We start from the raw sequence: 14,986 nt of genomic DNA on the forward strand, positions 1-14,986 counted from the left end.
CCTAGAGACCATTATAGTGAAGTGCTTAATAGATGCTAGGGCTATAATGATAAATGGGGTGTCTCAGCTGTGTCTGGAAAGATAAGAGGAGACCATAAGCAGAGAAGACATGGAATAGCATTTCCGGAAAAGCTTAGGGAGCTAAAAAAGGAAAATGCATACTGAAGAATGCTTATGTTACCAGAAGGAAGACAGAAAGGAAATGGCAGATGAGACTAAACAAATAGCTTTAAGCTAATATTGAAAGGGGTTTGTAAATCCTGCTGAGGTATATGGATTTCCTAGGAAGTGAGAATTATTGAAGCTTTGAAAGCAGGGGAATGATGTCAGTCTTTCAGACTGCTTTTAGAAAGAGAACTATTTCAGTGCTGTGAAAGTGATTTGGAGCATAGAAACACCAAAGAAAATAGTTGTCAATATTGGACACCTATAAAAATTTAATTATTAACTGATGCATATTACTTTGAAGATGGCTAAGGTGGAAGTACTGACCTTTAGTGGACAATGAGTATGACATTCAGAGCTTAGATTTCATCAGACGGTGGAATCACTGCATCTGAAATTTGATGATTAGGTATGTTCTCTGCAGAGCAATAAATCTCAGCTCTGGACATAATGTGGAATTCTCAAGAAATTAGCCTCAGGGAATTTCTTACAGAAGATTTGTTTTATCGGTGGTCATTATGCAACCATTTCTTAAAACTGATTTAAATCTTTAACTTTGGAGTGTGTTTGTCTCCCCTTCAATTATCTTTTTTCTTTTCTTTTATCTTTTTGCTCCAGCATAGAACTTTCCAATGGAATCTCCATGCTGATAGAATGTTATACACATGTTATCCAGTGGGGTAGCTACTAGTAACATGTGGCTATTGAGCATTTGAAATGTGGCTCGTGTTACTGAGGCTTTGAAATTTTAATGTTATTTAATTGTTACAATACTAATAATTAAACTACAGACTTTATTCCAATCTCCTCAGTTTTTTCACACATCTACTATTTACCTGTTCCAGGATCTGATCTAGGATCTAACACTGCAGTTGGTCATTATGCCTCCTTGGTCTCCTCCAATCTGTGACAGTTCTCCAATCTTGTCTTTCATGACCTTGAAACTTTGCAGAATAGTGATTGCGTATTTTCTATACTGTCTCTCAGTGTTTGTCTTATGCTTTGTCATAATAGCTTGAGGTTATGGATTTTGGGGACATACACTCTAGAGATGGAAGTATACTTTACTTGTTGCATCTATCAGAGGACATATGACCTCAAAACGACTTGTTACTGATGACATTCACCTTGATTACTTGATTAAGGCGGTATGTGGCAGTTTTCTCCCTCTCTTTCCTCTTTTACAGTCTGTTCATTAGAAGCCATTCACATAGTCCAGCCCCACTCAAGAAGCACTGCATTAAACTATATCTCTTAGAGGAAAAGGTATCAAGAATTTGTGGCCATATATTAAAACCACCAGAAATATTAGTGAACTTTGGGGGAGATGCTTTGAGGCTATGCAAGTATTCTCTTTCTCCTTAAGGCCCACTAATTTTAGCATTCATCTATGTATCTTGCCTGCAGTAATTAGTGCTTTCTTTCTTTCTTTTCTTAACAAATTATTTTTATAGGTTTTCAGGAGATTTCATTAGTATATAATATTTTCCAACTTTTATATTTGAAATTATTTGTTTGCATGGTTTAAGTATCACTAAAGGTAAAATAATTGCCAGGCAGAATAACAAGATTATACCAAGTTATCTTATTGTTTGTTGTTGTTGAGGTCTAATAACACACAAATGTTTATCAGGTAATATGCTCTTTATGGAGGAAAAAAAATCTAACATATTTAAGTTAATCTTTGAACATTTTCCCTATGAGAGAACCTGAATTACATGATGTAGTCATATATGAAAAGAGAAAAGACGGGAGTCCAGTGTTGAGTTTATTTAAATATGCATTTAACTATTTTTATTTCCCCTAAATTATCTGGCTGTACAGGGAAAATACAATTGAAATAATATATCTCAATAACTTAGGCATAAATTCACTGGTCTTTTTTCATTTGTTTGTTTTTTTTAACAGTGAAAATTACAGGTGAGTAAATGCAAGCACCAGGAAAATAAGTTTGACCTGAACTTTTTATGAGTACATTGATCAAATCCATTGCATAATTTCATTAATGTTTGTAGAACATAGCCTGTAATTTTGCACATGTAGCTTTTGCCAGAATTTTTATATTCTCCAAAGCTGTCAAAGTAATTAGACAGGTCCTGAAATATTCCACTAAATTTTAGTCTCTTGAACAATATTCTAACACCTGCTTCATTATAAGTTTTTTCTTTATCAATGTGTAAATCATTTTATTAAACTATTTCTGCTTCTGTTGGTTGAAAAGTAAAATATAAATATTCATATTTTCTCTGGACTTGAGGAAAAAACAATATACAAAGCTAGTCAGGAAGTCATACAAAGTACAGTTCTCTTTGAGGTGTGAACTATTGGTGTACCCTCCCACAAGGTTTTTTGGGATTGGGATCCTTGATATCAAATATGCTTTTAATATGCAGCTTTATTTATTTAGCAAGCACTCACAGAGCATATCCTAAAGAACAGGCATCATTTAAAGCATTTTATGATTACAGTAAGTCCCTTACATATGAACATTTAAGTTGCAAACTTTCAAAGATGCGAATGTGTGTTCACATGTCCAATCACAGAAGTTAGTTCACATGTCTGGCGTACACTGTCACGTGTGTGCATCCTCTACAAGTGGTTATGCTTTTGTGTACTTTACTGTACAGTAGTGTGTAGAGTACAGTAGTATATCTTTATTTCAAGCCCAGTATGTCCAGAAGCAAGCATAAAAGCAGTGGTGGTGTAGCTGGTACTACTGTACTTTTCAAGGTACTGTACTATAAGATTAAAAATATTTTCTATTTTTTGTGTTTGTCTTTTATGTATTATTTGTGTGAAAATTATTATAAACCTATTACAGTATAGTACTATATAGCTGATTTTGTTAGTTGGGTACCTAGGCTAATTTCTTTGGACTTACAAACAAACTGGACTTACGAACACACTCTCGGAATGGAACTCGCTCATATGTAGGGAACTTACTGTACTAACTCATTTAGTTGTGCGTGCATTGTTGTGTATATGGGTAGGAGAGTGTGTTTGCTGGCGTGCAGGTGTTAGTGACAGAAAAATGTACCCAGATAGAAAACTTTCTTTCGAAATGTTTAATTTCTAGATGGTCAATTTATTTTATAGCTGTCCTGATCTAAATAGTTTGCTTTTTGGATATGACCCCTGTTATCTTTGATCCAGCCAACTTTCATGATGTACACAATCCAAATTGTTTATAATACACTTGGAACCAACAGGAGTGTCTTCATTGAATCCAGAGGATCTTTAACTGTTTGAACAAATGTCTAGAGGCTCGGAAAATACATCTCTAAAAATAGAGTGGAGAAGTGGATAAATACAAGATACTGGACTTTTTCAGAAACCAATTCTTAGAGATTTGCCTTTAATATTATGTGCATTAGGAAAGTGAGAATTTAAAATAAATAACAAAGCAAGAGTACATAAAAATGCATAATAAGTAATAAGGAAGTTTCTAGGTAGACAAATTTTATCTCAAGACTGGCATGCTCACCACTAGTGGACAATACAAATTGTAATTCTTGATGTTTGTGCTCTGAACTCATCTTTTGGGTTCTATACTAGAATAATAAGTAAATTTCAATTTTTACTGACTATATATAATATCATTTTTGATATGGATTTTACATACATACTAAAACGTGTTTTAAAAGAAATGAATAATAGTACAAGAAAATTCCATATATTCACCACTCAGCTAAGGAAGGCTTAAGCATTTCTCCTAGATTACATCTCTTTCTTTCAGCCACAGAAAGTAACCACGTTATTTCATAACAATCATTTCTTTGTTTTTCTTTATATTTTTACCACATATATCCCTCAAAATATATATTGCATTTTTTTGCCTGCCTTTAAACTTTATATAACTATAGTCTATTATATTTTATTGTAACATGCTAAATTTTCTCAAAAATGTATTTTGAAGATGCATCCATATGGATCCATAAAGTTTTAGTTCAGTCATTTACCACCACTGATTTATATTTCCTTGTTTGGATAAAACATAATCTATAAATGATACACATTTGAGGGATTTCCAGGTTTTTAAAAATTGTTACTTTTGAGGATTGTGTGTATGTTTGCTTGTGTGTGAGTGTGGTGTGTGTGTGTATTTATTATGCTGCAATGAACAGCCTTGTTCACAACTTTTGTGCAAGTGACAGTAGAATTGATGGGCTTTTGTCGCTTATACACATATTTCATATGTCCAGGTAATGACAAAAGATACCAATTTATTATCCCAATAGACTTTACATTTTGTAAATATGGTGGCTGTAAAATGGTGTCTCATGGGCTTTACTTTGCACTTACTGATTATTAATGTGGTTTAAAATCTCTTCTATGTTCATACAAAATTCCTTTTATTTTTCCCATTTTCTCATGGTTTTTCTTTTTACATTAAATTGCAAAGTGCATTTTATATTCAGGAAATTATGTCTTTGCTGAAAATATATGACATTTTCATCCATTTGTGACTTACATTTTAACTCTCTTCCTGATGCTTGATGTACATAAGTTATTAATAGTAATGTCATCATCACCAAATACACTGATGTTTAGCTTTATAGTTGCACATTTTATGTCTTGTTTAAAAGAACATTCCATAACATAAAGCCATAAAATAACATCTTCTTATATTAATTCTAAAATGTTTGATTTCACTGATAATCCCTTCATTTATACAGATTTTTTTTCTTCATTATAGTGTGAGGTAGTGATTTAATTTCAGGTGTTTAAAAAATATTTTTCTGTATAAATAAACAGTTCACCCAGAACTATGTATAAGTAGCACATCCTTCCTCACAAATTTGCAAAGGCTACTTTATTATAAATAACTTTCATTACATGTGGGTCCATTATTGGGCTTCATATGCTGTTTCATTTGTCAGTTCCTGTATCTGTGTACTAATATCACACTGACTAAATTAGTTTTAGTAAACTATGTGGCTAGTGGGTCAAATATGGGACATCTATTTTTTTTCAACCTGTGAGCTAATAATGGTTTTCACATTTTTAAATAGTTAAAAATTCAAAGGAATGATAATATTTCATGGCAAGTGAAAATTATATAACATTTAAATTTTGGTGTCTATTGATACCATTTTATTGGAATGCAGTGAGTCCAATCACTTGCGTATTGTCTATGGCTGCTTTAGTGTTGTAGTGGCAGAGTTGAGTAGTTATGAGGACACTAGACCTAAAATATTCACTCACTGCCCCTTTACAGAAAACATCTGCCTGCCCCTGTCCAACTTAAAGACAGACAAGTCTCTTTGCAGACCCCTTTTTCCTGGAAAATTTACTTCTATTTCACCCTTACAACAAAGGCATCATGCAGTCCTATTGATGCCAGTTTTATGTGCACATTTCCTGTTAGACTTCCACATCAGTTGGGTTCTGAGTTTTTCTCCTACTCCCTATAACCCATGGAGTCATCAAAACACAACTCAAGTTACCCTGGACACACTGGAAACCCTAAGGGCAAAAACTGGTTTGTTAGCATGGTCTTACTCTCCCGTGACTTTTGCCTCAGCAGATTTCTTCCCTTCTTTGTGCCAACTCAGCATTTACAAGCAAAGTTTAAAAACTGTTGTTTAATCCAGACTTTTAGCTGTTTAATCAGGAGGACTCTTCACATTATCTAGTATGCCACGCTGCCCAAAATAGAAGTCTGTATTATGTTTTCTAAGATTTTTTTAGGTTTCTTAAACATTAAGTTAAGAATTGAAAAAAGTATATATCTTCATGAAATGAATGTTGTCATAACATTTATTAGAAGGTGTGAAACACTGTGAGTGGAAATAAGATTGGGATTGGCATAAAAAAGCCCAGTCACAGACCAGACTGTCACTTGGAAGGAATAAGATATGGATAATTTATAAAAGTGGGAATCTCTGAGTGTTTTCTGTTATTGTTTTTATTTTAACTGTAAAGATCAATGACTGTATTTCTTTGGAACTACATCCCTTTGGAAATAAACTGTATAACTTGTTCAGCAAATCTGAGTGCTGTAACTCTCTCTGAGGATGTAGACATAACCAGATCCATGATAAAATTATCTACTTATTTGTGCCCTAATGTTGCCTTATACCTAGGAAATAACTTCCTCATTGTAATAAATCATATTTAGAAAATGTGACATAAAAATATGTGTTTGTGCTAAACATTTTACAGCATGGGCCCTGTTTTTTCTGTAAAAATGTTTATTTATCTATCACTTACTCAGTTCACATGTGGGAATGAGAGCCCATAGATTATCTTTTTATATTCATATGTAAGAGAAACCAATGAGATATTACGAGCCAAAAGATATTAAGGATAGTATACATTATTATCATTTCGCAAATAACAGTTATATTGCTGATACTAATTATTGTGATAATTTCAGGTGATTTCTCTGACTACTACATGTGGAAAAGTTGAAAGATAGCTTTATATCTAAAGAAAAATCTAAAATAAAATGTAAATAAACTGTTGGGCATTTAGGCTGGGTTTGACCCCAGTTGCTTTGCTGCAGTGCCAGAAGAAAAATCTTCATATAAAACTAATGTCCCCCAACTGGCAGTCTAGCCTTTCTGTAGGTCACAAGTCTCCCAGAGTCTACCACTGACATGAGACCTATTGCTTTTCCATCTCCTGAAGTAGTTCATTTATAATCAGCTAATCTTGACCTCTTGTTACTCTATGAAGATGTCCCTGGGATGCCTCGTATGTATGGAGTGAGTCATTATTGTCATCTCAGTCAATTCTGTACATAAGCATATATTCCCCTCTCACTCCTACAAATGAAATTCTTCCTAAACATGCCAAGAAGGATAAAAATAGCAATTGAAAAATATTTAAATTGCAATTTTAAAATATTTAACTCTTTTTAAAATTTATCATCGCGGCTTTAAATCAGGCATAGTCTCAAGCTACCAGTTAAGCAAGGGCTTACTACTCCAGAGCAAATAGCTCTTTATACATGCATGTAGACAGCAATAAGTATGATAGTTCATAGGTAATGAATATTTGTAGTATTATTTCAAGAAAACTGTAGCTTTCTGTCAAAATTCCTTCCCTTCTTCTAGTTCAGTGGTTCTCAAATTGTAATCCCTAGACTAGCAGCATCAGTATCATCTTGGAAATTGTTAGAAATGCTACTTTTCAGGCCCCACCCCAGTTCTGCTAAATTGGAAACTCTGGAGGACAAGACCAACAGTGTGAGTTTTAATAAATCCCCCAAGTGACTGCAATACATGCTAACATATGAGAACCATTGCTCTTACTCCAAGATCTTCAGCTGAGTATACTGCTTTTAATATCATTCACATGACATAATGCCACAAGTCAAAGTTCTGTACAGAGAGTTACTGCATTATTGTGAAAATGTAAGCTAGAAGGGAATAAAATGACTATAGGAAAGTACTTATGTACTTAATTCATCCTAAAAATCTATTTTCTGAACAACTTAAATAAGCTCTACACAAAAAGCTAAATTTTTCAATTTTGAAATATCTAATAGGAATGGTAAATGATTTGGCATGTAATATGTACCCAAAAAGCCTTATTACAATGATCATTGAAGGTCGTGTACACAGGAAAAAATTTTCCCTTAGCAGCTATTTAAATGCATATTAGTTCTTTATTCATCTATGTTAATGACAAAAATCCAAGAGAAAAGTCACTCAAAGAGGAAGAGAAGTATGGCAAATAAATTTAATTAATGAAAATCACTCAGAAACTACTCAACTGAAGTTCTATGGCTTATTCATTATGAGATACATATATTAGTCCCCATCTCTTTATTTAGAATAAGAAAATAATTCCATGTTTATATTTATGATATTTGAATTAATTCTATTCATTTTGATGTTATTTTTCTTTCATAGATTCTACTTATTTGTACTGGACAATGACTTCTTATATTATTTCTAAGTATTTCAAAGCATGTGTGAAATGTACTTCTGACCACTCCTTTCTTTCAGTTTAAATATCCAGCCTGTGTTTTCCAACTTTCTCAGGTATATAATCCTCTCTTTTCACCTTCTATAGTCCGTTTATTTTTATCTAAACTTCTTGATCTAACAGAATTTGAGCTGATCTGCATTCATTTTCATTGGCCATGCTTTTCCTAAGTTGAATGCTTGATTATGAATTTTCCCACATGGAAAACACCGAAACAGATTATCAATAGAGTTAAAAAATGTTTCTGTTTCTACATCTCTGGCAATGAGATTTTTAGAAGTCAATGCTCCTTTTAAATTGCAAGAAATTTAAATTTAGTGCTTGCAAAAGATGCTGTTGTGATTGACTTAATGGAATCACTTCTTGGACCCAAAATCATTAAAGATGATTCATATTTATCCATACTGAATTATTCAACAGTTAATTCTCTGCACTACTTGACAAGCAAATGTGGATGAGGGGCAAATACAGGTGAAACTGGAGCTATTATATAAACAAACAGGAAACAATGAGATAGAAATGTCAAAATAATATATAAAACTAGAGGTATCAATTCTATATATTCCATAGTACAATGTAGAATTTCAGTGGGATAAGTCTATTCCTCTAAGTTTATATTGCACTTAAGAAATTACCAAGCATATTCACATAAATTAATTAGATATTTTTATTAATGTATCTCTCAAACTTAACATATAAACAACCAAACCCTAGATCTTCCCAACAAAACAACATGCTCTATCTTCAGACTTCTTTATCCCAGATAATGGCAACTTCATTCTTCTAACTGCTTAGGTTCAAATTTGGTTTAATTACTTTATTTCTCTCTCACCACACAATTAATTTGTAAGCGATTACAAATTTAAGTTCTATCTTCAAAAATATGCCCAGAATCTGATTTTTTTTTTTTTTTTTCGGTATGCGGGCCTCTCACTGTTGTGGCCTCTCCCGTTGCAGAGCACAGGCTCCGGACGCGCAGGCTCAGCGGCCATGGCTCACGGGCCCAGCTGCTCCGTGGCATGCGGGATCTTCCCGGACCAGGGCACGAACCCGTGTCCCCTGCATTGGCAGGCGGACTGTCAACCACTGCACCACCAGGGAAGCCCAGAATCTGATTTTTTTTGTAACCATCCTCACTATTTCCATACTGCTCAAGCTACCACTATTTCTCAAATGGATTATTATCATAGCCTCCTAATAGGTTTTCCTGTTTCTGGTTTTTTAACCTTTAGATTAATTTCAACAACTTTGCTAGAGAGAGCCCTTTTTAAAAATAAGTTAGATCATGGCAGTCCCTCTGCTTTGTAGCCTGAATAAAAGGTAAAATCTTTACAAAAGGTCTACCTGTCCATAATAGTATTATTCAGCACCTACGCCATCTGTCTCACTCACTTTGCTCCAAAAACTCTGATCTCCTTGTTATTCCTGGCATATTCTAGGCAGGTTCCTGCCATACAGCTTTTGCACCTGCTGGTCTGCTAGCTCTTCTACCATATATCCCCGTGGTTTATACTTTTATCTCCTTCCAGCCATTATTTGATGTCACTCTTTTAGTTAAGTCTTCCCTAGTGACCCTACCTAATGATTTCAGTTTTCTTCCTACCACTTTCTATCCCCTTCTCCAATTTATGTGTCTTTTTGGTATTTATCTCCATCTAGCAAAAGAAACACCTATGATGGTTAATTTTACGTGTCAACTTGGCTAGGGCTAGGCCAGGATACCCAGATATTTGGTCAAAGATTATTTTAGATGTTTGTGTGAAGTTTTTTTAAGATAACATATATATATATATATATATATATATATATATATATATATATATTTTTTTTTTTTTTTTTTTTACTATTGCAATAGGGGAAGAGAGACCCCAGTCTACAGTTGGGCTAGATCATGAATATAACCAGAATAAGTGAGGATTTATAGCCAAGGAGCAAGTTTGGGGGAAGGGGCTTTGGTAGATGGAAAATTACTAAGAGGAGACATCAAGTCTGAGGAATTCTGGCCAAACCAGCCTAAAAGGATTCTTGCTGAAGACAAGCCAGGGTGATTGGATATCTCCTGGAGGAAAAGCAGGGATGAAGAGCTTAACTGGATGGACTTCCCTGGTGGTCCACTGATTAGGACTCCGTGCTTCCACTGCAGAGGACATGGGTTTGATCCCTGGTTGAGGAACTAATATCCTGCATGTTGCGTGGCAGCCAAATAAATAAATTAATTAAAAAAAAGATTTAAAAAAGAGTTTAATTGGATATCAAGGTTGAGGAAGTCTCACTAAACTGACACAGCAGAGTTCTTGCTAAAACTGGATTCTATAAGGAAGTACACAGATAAGCCTTACTGATGGGAGAGTTCAGGAAAGCCTAACTAAAGCTTGATCAAGCAAAGGATCTTTATCACTCCCAGAAGAAGAGAGAGTTTTGTCAGCAGATTACCCTTAGACCCAAACCATAATTCTTATGGGATCCAGCCTGCTAACCTACCCTGTAGATTTTGAACTTGCCAGCCTTCATAGTCACAAGCACTAATTCCTTAAAATAAGTTGCTCTTCCTCCTCTTTTCTTTCTCTACACACACACACACTCACACACACACACACATACCATATTGACTGCATTTTTGGAGAACCCTGATTAACACAACATCATACTTGTTTACCTTATTTATTGCCTAACTGGGTCTGCACTGAATAGAATGTAAACTCCATGTGGTTAGGGGTTTTTGTCTTTTCCATTTGTTTGCCCAGAATAGAAATATTGCCCTAGGCAAATATTTGTTATCTGGAAGAATAAACAAAAAAAGTTGATTTGTTTCTTGCCAAAGTCTCATGAGTCAGGCAGACCAGGTATTATTATTCTCATTTTAAATTTGAGGAAATAGGTCCCAGCATATTAGTAGCTTGGCTTACTCATTCATATAACTTATGAAAGAGAGTTAGCACTTTGGTTGCATTGTTAATTCTCAGCTATTTTGGTGCATATGTGTAGCAGGAAGTTAGTTACAAGATATACATCACTTTTGGCATGGAGTGAATTAAATATTTCCCGATGTGCCCCCTAAGGTTTGGTCATCCAGCCATGATCCCAAACTGGCACACTTTTGCTTATCAGAACACATTCTTCCTGAATGTGATGCCCTATTCCACTTTCTCTGAAATGAATTCAAGTCACCTCACACTCAATCTCTTTTGTAAAACCTTTTCTCAACTGCATTTGGGTAAAAAACTCTAGAATTGAGAGATGAGGTTAATGTTGGAGGTATAAATTGTGGGTCATAGAATATAGGTATCATTTAAGGTTAGGCAACTGAGATCATCTAGAAGTTAGTGAAGAAATAAAGATGTTCAAGGACTAAGTTCTGGGGTACTCTAATATTTAGAGGTCGCCAAGAAGATGCAATGTTGTGCTGGTAAAGTGTTTAACAACCAGTTATCAGAAGTGGGGCAGGGGTTGACTTCTTGTTTTATTTCTATGGTGTAAATTCTCTCACAGTGGCTGATTCTAAGTTTCAGCGTGACATCAGCCAGATGGCAAAATTCATGAAAATTTGACAACCATCTCTGGCCAACTGGTGTGACTGGTTCTGGGTCACCACTCAACGAGGAGAATCCAGGTATGAAAACAAACAAAAAGAGCCTCTGGTGAGGTATAAGAAATGTGTGATATATCAGAAGTTAAGGTAAAAATGTGTTTTGAGAGAGTGGGAGTGATCAAATGTATCAAAGGCAATGAGGACAGAGAATTCGTCATTGGAATTGCCAATGTGGAGATTGTTGTTGACCTTTATAGAAGGGATTTCCATGGAGTGGAAAGATGATGAGCGTAGGTTCAAAAGGTACTGTGGTGAGGAATTGTAGTGTAGCAATTATTGTGAGGAGTTATGTCTAAAGGGGAACAGAGAAGATTCCAGAATGCCCTGAATTAATTTTATTTGACTATGCGACAGCAGAATTCACTTTGAAATTCAGCTACTTTCAGCTGCAAACACCAAAAAAAAAAAAAAAGGCCCAAATAAGGTCTTTTTTTTTTTTTTTTTTACCACGTTTGTCAAATTGTTTCAGTAATTCAGCAAAGTCCAGGGAATTATTTAGGGTAAGTAATGTTAGCATCTAAAATAAACTAACTCCAAAATATCAGTGGCTTAATGCCAGTTAGAGGGTGGAGATGAGGGAGGCATGTGGTCCTACTCCACACAAGAAATCAGGGAACCAAAAGATGGAAACTTAGCCTTTGTTAATATATCACCATGTCCTAGGGCCTTGGAGTCCTGTTCTGGATTTTCTGCAGTCAGAAATATGGTCTGTCTACGTGCCAGAGAGAAAGAAAATGGCTCATTAAACAATTAGCTAGTTAGTTCATGCCATATTTTGTTTAAATCACTGAACTCACAGCATTATAGGCTGTTAATAATAAAAAAAATCAACTTCTGATACATATGGAAGAACTGAAGTTGTCTGATCTTTGCCCAGATATTGCCTAGCTCTAGCATTAACCCACTATGTAATCTTGGGCAATTAACTTTTTTGGGATTCAATTTCCTTATTTATAAAATGATGGGGTCAAATAAATCACTTCTGACATTCCATATGAATTAGGTATACTAAAAGTGAAATAAGACATTACATCTCCTATTTTACTTCAATTATTTTTTCTTTAAATCATCTCTGAAATTAATAATGTTAGTGGACATTTGGTAGATCGATTAAGTCCACTTGAGCGTGCAGTTCATTAATAAGCAGACATTGAAAGTTCTGGTTACTTTATGTCAGACTGCCCTTCACATGTCATCAGTCAAAGAAAATCCCATCCAAGTCTAGAGTTTCAGGTTTCTGTGACCCAATGAAAACCTGACTTCTTTTTTTTTTTTTACTTACTGATTAAGCATTGCTTACTAAACATTGAGCTATACAGAATTATTCTGGATTCTAAAAAATCTAATATTACAGGAAATATAATCTTAACTTCCATGTATGGTAGTAGCTGTCTCCCTTGGATGACCGACCCAGTGTATTCAAGATTATCTGGCAGTTTCCAGAAATGCCACAACCCAACTCCCTCAATCTTAAAACAAGGCTGTGTCCAGTCCACAGTTTCATCAACTAGAGACAGATTATTTTCTTCCCAAACTGTTTATCATTAGACATATGCATTAATCAGACAAAAAATTACAACTTAAAAAAATGATTTATTTGTACTCTTCTCAGCCAAAGACACTGACTGGGCCATCAAGATTATGCCAAGTGCAAATACACCATGAGCTACTCTGTCAGTAGTATAGCGAGTTAGCTTGGTAGCAAGGTGCCAACGTGATTATGCAAATCCCAGTGCTGTTGGCTTATCAGTCAAACCCACCACCAGGATGCCTAGGAGATACATTACAATTAATGGAGACAGAATGTATCTCAGTCCCATGGACATTAATAATTTATAATTAATCAGTTTATGAAGACTTGCTGACAGCAGAAGGAAACAGAAGAAAATTGATTCTCTTTCTTTGGATTTAACCTCACTTTTCTCCCAGGCTAAATCTAATCACTTCATTTCTGAAGACCAGATAACTGACAAGCCACTTACTTAAACTTCCTTAAAGGGCATCAGTAATTCTCCCAGAGGTCCATCTTTGATCAGGAGAGGCTAAGTTATATTGACTCCTGACCATGCAATTTAGGGAGCAACAACCAGGATGCAGCCACTCAGAAATGAGCTGGCTTCATTCAGTTAAAAGAGCTCCGGCAGCTTTGTGAAGAGAGTTTAGGGGAGACTGATGTGTCCCCATTAATTTACACAGTCATAAACGATGAAATAGGAATGGCAGTAGATAGAAGAAATAGCTGTGACAGTACTTTGATTTACAGAAATGACAAACAGCAAATTTTTTTATCCTCAAAGTCTTAACATTTTAGTCTAAATCTTTCATGATTTAAATTTATGAATTCTATTTTCATTTTCAAATACAGGCAAAGATGTGGAAAAGAGTTTGCATAGTTGGAAATATTTTAATTTTTACTATGCTTTTTTATGATAGTGATAAAATTACAGTGAAAATTTTTACAAAGAGAAATCATTACCCCAAATTTTGCTTTTTTATCAATCATTATTTCCATTTAGTGTGTTTCTCATCATCTTTTATTCAGAATTATTTTTGGTGGGGGAATTACTTACAGGCCTTAACCATGAGCAAAATACTTATCTTCTCTGACCTCAGTTTCCTCTTCTGTTAGATGGAGATTGCATGGGTTTTTATAAAATAGTACTCAACGAAATTAGGTAAAAAGACATAAATCAATGCTTTTTATGTGGCTCATGTCAATGAATTTATTTTCAGTGTTTTTTTCTATCCATTTTAATGAACTATGCATTTAATTGTTATTCCAAACATTTGGAATAATGTAGCTCTCAGAGTCATATTTTCTAATGCTGCATGGCATTCAATCCAGTGGCTTAATTAATCAGTGTCCTACTATAGGGCTTTTATCAGTCTTGAAATGTGTCTTCATTTGTCTGAGGAAAGGGCAGAGCTTCCTAAGGCTCCACTTTTAAAACTGTTGAAGACAAGTTAACTAAAACATGAATCAAACTGTTTAATTTCATTCCAGTAGGATAATTACAATCTTGACAGTAACGACACATATATGAAATAAAATTTGCCTTGTGACACTTCCAAGCAAACTAAATGACTTTGATACAAAATGAAAGTGTACTGGAAAAATCCAAGAGCATCTCATAGAACTTGGCAGGAAGTGTACTGTGATCATATTAGAAACTTAAATAAATAAATGATTTAGGGAAAGATTCTCTCCATCTCATTCTCTCTCTGAGACATGTGGACTCTAACCATGTACTTTATTCTACTGATTCTTTATGGAATAGGTTTGGCTGCATCATT

Source organism: Mesoplodon densirostris, chromosome 7 (genome assembly GCF_025265405.1).
Source record: "Mesoplodon densirostris isolate mMesDen1 chromosome 7, mMesDen1 primary haplotype, whole genome shotgun sequence".
Classification (NCBI taxonomy): Eukaryota; Metazoa; Chordata; class Mammalia; order Artiodactyla; family Ziphiidae; genus Mesoplodon; species Mesoplodon densirostris.